This window comes from Camelus dromedarius, chromosome 33, assembly GCF_036321535.1.
Source record: "Camelus dromedarius isolate mCamDro1 chromosome 33, mCamDro1.pat, whole genome shotgun sequence".
NCBI classification, from domain to species: Eukaryota; Metazoa; Chordata; class Mammalia; order Artiodactyla; family Camelidae; genus Camelus; species Camelus dromedarius.
In genome coordinates this window covers 1,086,689-1,094,025 of record NC_087468.1, presented here as the reverse complement: position 1 = coordinate 1,094,025, position 7,337 = coordinate 1,086,689, and the positions used below count along the sequence as shown (strand labels likewise).

The following is a 7,337-nucleotide window of genomic DNA, read 5'->3' as shown; positions in this document are numbered from 1 at the left end:
GTAGTGGGGACACCTCCATGTCCAGATCCACCCGGAGCCTGTGTTGGCCCTCAGAAGTGTGGCGCACCAGCCCTTCACTCGGGGATGTGGAATGGGTGTCCTTGTCCACCAGCTCCTGTGGTGTCTGGCTCTGCAATGACAGTGACCAGCAGCCACCCTGGCCCAGAGGTCTCAGAGCCCTGCCCGGCCAGGACCACCCCTGCTTCTGCCCACTCGACCCTCTGCTGCCACATCAGACTGGACCTTGGTCAGCTCAGACAGTCACCCGGGAGGGAAGAGATACACCCAGAGGGCATGGGCTCCACCTCGGGCAGCAGGGCCCTGCCCTGGCTCTCCACATCCCAGCCAGCCATCTTGGACCCGAGTTGTGGACGTGACAGGCCTCACAGGCCTCTGACTCTTCCTCAGCCTGTTCTTGCTTGAGGCAAGACCCTCCCACCCCAACATGACGGCCCCATCTGCACCAGCCAGGAAAGGGCTGTGGGGCTACCCAGGTGGGATCTGAGTGGTCACACAGCCACGGTAAGCCTGCCCTGGGGCTCCCTGTTTTACCTTTGGGTCCCTCTGGCCAAAAGGCCAGAGGCGCCTGGGGTGAAGATTCACCCAGTGTCAGCACCGATGATACAGTCCCTTGTTGCAAGCATTCCACAGGCCGCGCCTCGGGTGCTGGGATGCAGCAGAACATCTCTGAGTTGCGCTGAGTTGACCGACCAAGTGAGCTGAGTAGGGGGCTCCTCTACAAAGTCTGTGTCTTGGAACTTGGAACTAGGTTCCAAGTTCTGTTGAGCTCTATTGTGAGGTCACTTCCTGGGGTCCCCTTCCCCAAGCTTCCTCCTGACACAAAGCTCCCCAAGGGCATTTCTGGGCTGCCGATGGCTCACTTCCCACCCCATGCCATGTCCACACACAGTGACACCAACTCAGCTCAGCCCTTAGCCCTGGGGAGACCTGGATGCAGCCAGGACACCAGCTCTGGACACACCTCTGAGGACACAGCTGGGTTCAGACCCGGCTCCCCCGTCACCATTGCTGTCACCCTGGACAAGCCACGTGCCTTTCAGTGTCTCCCCAGTTCCCCATCAGTGCAGAGGGCATCATTCAGGCCCCTGATTCCTAGGTAAGCCATAAGACTGTAGACACATAAATGTCCACTGCATATGTCACCCCCATGGGCTGGGATCACAGGGAGCTTGTGCACAGACCTAGCAAATGAAGGACACCACACAGGGCTGGCAGAGCTCAGAGCACACCCTACACAGGCTGGGGTCTGCCCTGAGGAATGGGGAAAGTCACCCTTCTTGCCGCCTGCTTCCCAGCTCCCTGTCCCGACGTTGAAATTAAATACAATTCTGAAATTGTCCACTCTGGCATACAACCTCCTAAGTCATTCTTTCATGTTCAGATTCAAGCTCAGTGTCTCATCTGGGCCTCTAGGGTGAGCTGCCCCACAGTGTCTCCCTGCTTGTTTGCCTTCTGGTCGCACGTCCTTGTGTGATCTCCACACCCTCCCCTGCAGGGTGGATGGACATTAGGACCAGGTTCTGACATGTAGACTGACTTGTGAAAACGTGCATGACTTCCACACATTCCCAGCTCCAGTGTTCATTCTTTCTCTGTCTCTCAGTGCTTCTCTGTCTGTTTTATCTCTGTTTCTCTCTCTCCCTCTGCCTCTCTGTGTTTCATCTTGTCTGTCTCTTTCCTGTATGTATGTGTGCATATGTTTACGTGTATATGTGTGTATTTTTTAGGACCCAGGGCAGATCACTTCTGAAAATGCCTTGATGACATATTATGTGGTATTCATGTTACTGAAGAAAAAAAAATCTTTGAAAGTTGTGCAAACACTTTGGTGGGATCAGCTCTAAGGATCAGTACCGCTGGGGAAGGGATGCACCTGTGGCCCTTTGATGCGTCCTGCACACTGTTCCCCCGGAGAGCAGCGTCTGTTCGCTCTTCCCTCCAGGGGACCTGCTGGGGACTCTGCTTCCTCACGTTGTCACAAGGCTAAAGACATGCCAGTGCGATGGTGACCAGTGCTGCCTCCACAGTGTGTTCGTCTGCCTGTGTCCTCACCTGAGAGGTTGAGCATCTCGAGCACACTGGCCACCTGCACTCCCTCTCATTGGAACTGCCTGTGTGAGTTCTCTTTCTTTTTAGAACACTGGGTTTCATGAGGTTTTTGGCCCACAGGGATATGAAATCTTTCTCTGACCTTGGGTCATGAGGAAAGCTTTTTCCACGTTGTGGTTTGGCTTTCCAGCTGTCTTTCTTGGCCTTTGTTTGTTTTTTGGTTTTGTTTGATTTGTTTCACCACAGGAAGAGCGAAGCATCTCCCTTTTGGCTCTGGTTTCATAATTAGAACAGCAGTGCCTACCCCCAGACAATGCACAGAGTTATTAAAAGGGCTTTATTTTGCACATATCATCTTTAATTCATCTGAATTTTTCCTTTCAAAATACAAACATGCTAATTCATGTAAACACACACAAAAAAATCACCAGTCCCCTTTTAAGTTATGTGGGCACACACAAAAAGTCACCTTTTATATGATTTCATTAACAGGGAACATCTAGGATAGGTAAAGACACAGAAAGAGAAAGGGGATTGGGGTTTTTCATGGGCTGGGGGAGGGAGGATGTGGGCTGTGCTTTGAATACAAGTTTTTACTTTGAGGAAGGAAATAGTCTGAAACCAAACAGTGGTGTTAGTCTCACAGCATTATGAGTGCACTTAATGCTCCTTAATTGCAGAATTTTAAATGGGAAAAGGCTAAACTTTATTCTTGTAAACTTAAAACATATAACTAGATGTTACTCTAATAGAAAAGAACAAACCTGACTCCATATTTGATCTGTTCTTTTGTCTTTAACCCTGTACCCTGTCTTCTAGGCTCAGTCTTGCTGGCTCTGCACCTTTTGTAAAACAATGTTGCCTTTAGCCTCTCCGGTAAATGAAAGAGATTGTTCTCAAGGCTCTGACCTTTAAGCATATTAACACTTGCACTGATATAAAGACAATAAGTTGCCAAATAGAAAATAACTTGTTTTGTTAGATGTTTTGCAGGGGCGGCATGACCTGACCCACGTGGACAGCTATAGACCAAGAAAATGGTAGACTATGTCCTGGAGAACCATCTTCCCCATGTCAGACTTCAGGTTCCTTTTCTATTGAAAAGGGGAGGGGCTGTGGTTCGTTGCTGCAAACTTCTTGGCGTAGGATTTCTTTGTTCTTGGAATCCTTTGCAGCGGTCCACGTGGGTCGGATCATGGTATCCCTGTAAAACCTCGAAGAAAGCAAAGGTTATGTTCTATCCTGCAACTTGTTATCTTTATAGGAGGGCAAAAGTGTTAATATCCTTAAAGGTCAGAGCCTTGAGACTAGGCTTTCATGCATATTTCAGGCTAAAGGCAACATTGTTTTACAAAAGGTGCAGAGCAGGCAAGAATAAGCCTAGATAACAGAAGACAGGTTTAAAGGAAAAGGAACAGACCTAATATGGATTCAGATCTGTTCTTTTCTATTACAGTGCCTTTTGTTGAGAGGTAAGAGGATGTTTTCAGGTGGGTCCTCCTCTGCCCCAGGCTGGGGTTCAGGCAGGAGTTCTTCCAGGTTCACCATGAATGTGGACTTGATCTCCTGCAGAGAAAGAAACAATTATTGGTGATTAAAATTGCAGACAAAGTCCCTTCAATTGCCTGTAAACCATACTCATGGCAAGGGACATCTCATAGGCCAGTCAACAGTCAGTCTCCCCTGATGCAAGGGACGAGCAACATGGCGGGTTCCACGGTGGCCTGGCCAGCGAAGCTGCCTGCTTTGTTCTCCAGCCTTGGCTTCCTAACATGAACATTTTAAAAGCTCCCATCCCTCTTTCCTTTGGCCCAGTGTGAATGAACAAGGTCCCTGCACCCACATGGGCTTAGCCCAATCCATGCACACAGCCCTGTGCATACAGCCAACTACCTGCTCTCCATCTCTGGGCTTAGCTGCACCCTCCAAACTCCCCAATCCCTGCAGGTCCGCATTCCCAGTGCTTCTGCCCTAGGGGTCTGGATCACCATCAGGACCATCAGCCACCCCAGGTCCACAGGCCTGTTGCGGGCAGCCAGAGATCACCCTGACACTCAGACTCAGATGAGGCACAGCGTGCAGGGTTCAGGACACCAGGGCGGGAATTGTATCTGCCTCCAGTTCGGCCCGCCTCGCCCTGTAGCCTCAGACACTAGCTATGCAGGTGCACACTAGGCTGGAACCCTCGCTGGTGGAAGTCACCGTGAGGGCTGGAGTCCCGACTACCAAACCCCAACCACGGGGTGAGTGGTGAGAGAGTCATCTCCAGGGAGGGGTGCACTAGGAGTGAGGGGGGAACCCGCGGTAAAGGGGGTACAGGCTGAGAGGTGACGGGCTGCTCAGAAGGAACTGACCCAGTTTAGGGGTGAGGGGGACCACTTCGGGATGTTGGAGGTCCTGTGGTGAGGCATGAGGGGTGAAGGTGGGGTGTAGGGGCCATAAGTTAGGACCTAGCAGGATGGAGTATGTGTCAGGGACCTCGGTGTGAGGAGAAGGAGCCCCATCTTCGGGGTCTGGTGAGAGACTGGGCCTGTCCAGGATGGGAGGATAGTATCGGGAAGGGAGAGGCTAGCAAGGGGAGTGGGGCTGGGGGTGTGGCCCGGCCCAGGGCGGTCGTGGCTTTGAGTGCCAGGACCCCATTGGTGGCGGTATGGGGACACTGGGGATGGAGATCTGGGGAATGGTGGGCAGCGGTGTGGCGGGCAGGAGGGTAAGCCCGCAGGAGGGTAGGCCCGCAGGAGAGTGGGCCTGCAGAAGGGTGGGGTCCCAGCCCACGGCCCAACCCAGGTCCTCCTGGCCCCAGGCGCCGCTTCCGGTACAGCAGGAGCCCCAGCCGAAAGTCCCCGATGCCGGTGGGATGGGGAGGGGCGCGCATGCGCAAACGCACAGACGCACGGACAGCGGAACCCGCGCAGAGCGTGTGGCAGCCAGGTGGGAGCCGGGTGTTCCTGGAGCAGCTCCCTGAAAAGGAGCACGGCCTGGAGTCTGGGCCGACGCTTACAGTCTCCTCCGCTGCCGCCGCCTAGGAGGTGAAGGGGCCCTGGATGGGGCATGGAGCAGGTGAGTGCTGTCTGAGCTGCGCAGTTGGGGAGGCGCATGGGTAGGGGTGCTTAGCTGAGTCCCGGGCCACGAGGCCCGTTAGGACCCTGAGGAGGTTCTGAGGCCGCCGCCTGGTTCGTGGTGCTGTCCCGTCTCCTTAGTATTCCCTGAACCCTTCGTCTGCCCTGACTCTTATTCCCGGGTTTGGGAAAGCGGGTGTGGCCCCGGAACATCTCCAACCGGCCCTCAGACCATGGCCTGCTCCCTGGAGGCTGGTGCGGTGCAGTCAGTGGGCGGCGGCTGAGAGGAGGGGTGCCTGTCCTCAGGGGGAGCAGGTGGACTTGCTGCCATCTCCTCCAGGGCCTGTTCTCGGGGCGGCCTCTGCTGCCCCGGGTTCGGAGACACATATTCATGCCAGCCGGCTCCTGGGAGGAGGGTGCAGTGCTGTCTAGGGCAGCGTCAACAGCGGGCAAGGACTTGTGGAGGACCGGGCTCTAGCCCAGGGTAACTCTCCTTTCTTCTCTTGCTTCCTCAGGTGGTGGCAGTAGCGGCTTTTCCAGTATAGGTTATTACCAGATATTGAATGTAAGTTTCTGTGCTATAGAGAAGAAACATTTTTTAAAATCTATTTTCATATATAGTGGCTAATATTTGTAAGTCTCCAACTCCTAAATTTATCCCTTCCCACCCCCTTTCCCTGGTAACCATGAGATTGTTAACTATATGTACAAGTCTGTTTCTGTATTGTAGATGAATTCATAGTGACCTTGTTTCTTTCTTCTTTTTCTTTAAGATTCCACATGATATCATGTGGAGTGATATCATGTGGTATTTTTCTTTCCCCTTTTGGTTTGCTTCACTTAGAATGATATTCTCTGGGTCCATCCACCTTGCTGCAAATAGCATTATTTCATCCTTTTTAATGGCAGAGTAGTATTCCAATGCATATCTATATACCACAATTTCTTTATCCTGTCATCTGTTGCTACATTATAGGTTGCTTCTATGTCTTGCCTGTTGTACATAGTGGTGCTGTGAATATTAGGGGACAGGTCCCTTTTCGATTTGGAGTTCCCTCCGGATATATACCCAGAAGTGGGATTGCTGATTCATAGGGTAAGTCTATTTTTAGTTTTTTGAGGCATTTCCATGCTGTTTTCCATAATGGCTATACCAGACTGCATTTCCCAGTGACAGTGTAGGAGGCTTCCTTTTTCTCCACAACCTCTCCAGCATTTCTCATTCATGATGGCCGTTCTGACTGGTGTGAGGTTATACTTCATTGTAGTGTTGCTTTGCATTTCTCTGATAATGAGAAGTATTGAGCATTTTTTCATGTGCCCATTGGCCTTACGTCTTCATTGGAGAAATGCTTGTTTATATCTTCTGCCCGTTTTGGGATTGGGTTGCTTGTTTTGTGTTATGAATTTGTGTGAGCTGTGTGTATACTCAGGAAATTAGGCCTTTGTCAGTCGCATCATTGGCAGATATTTTCTCCCATCCCGTAGGTTGCCGTTTTGTTTGCTTAAGGATTCATTTGCTGTGCAAAAGCCTGTAAGTTCAGTTGGGTCCCGTTTGTTTATTTTCTGCTTTTATTTGCATTGCTTGAGTACACTGCCCTAGGAGAACATTGCTGAGAAGTATGTGAGAGAATAGTTTGCTTATGTTTTCTTCTAAGAGGCTTGTAGTGTCTTGTCTTATATTTAAGTCTTTAAGCCATTTTGAATTTGTTTTTGTGTGTGGTGTGGGGGAGTGTCCTAACATCATTGATTTGCATGCAGCTATCCAGTTTTCCCTGCACCATTTGCAGAAGAGACTGTCTTTACTGCAGTGTGTGTGCTTGCCTCCTGTGCTGAAGACTAATTTACTGTAGGTCTGTGTTTATTTCTCGGCTCTGTGTTCTGTTCCATTGATCTATATGTCTGGTTTCATGCCAGTACCACACTATTTTGATTATTGTATCTCTGTAAGTTCATCTGAAGTTGTGGAAGGTCATTCCTCCTGCTTTATTCTTTTTCTTCAATATTGATTTGGCAATTTTGGGTCTTTATGAGTCCATAGGAATCTTAGGATTATTTGTTCTAGTTCTGTGAAAAATGTCCTGGGTAATTTCATAGGGATTGCATTAAATCGGTCGATTGCCGTGAAGAGTACGGCCATTTTAACAATATCGATTCTTCCAATCCAAGAGCATAGTATTTCTTTCCATTTCTTTAAGTCATTTTTAA

General features: G+C 50.4%; 1 long non-coding RNA gene across 1 annotated transcript; it reads left to right on the top strand.

Moving 5' to 3' along the window:
* The first annotated feature begins 2,625 nt into the window (after window positions 1-2,625).
* LOC135319836 (uncharacterized) lies at window positions 2,626-7,054 on the top strand. Its single transcript, XR_010378730.1, has 2 exons — window positions 2,626-5,694; window positions 6,106-7,054. It is a non-coding gene; the product is annotated as an uncharacterized LOC135319836 (long non-coding RNA).
* Window positions 7,055-7,337: the final 283 nt, after the last annotated feature.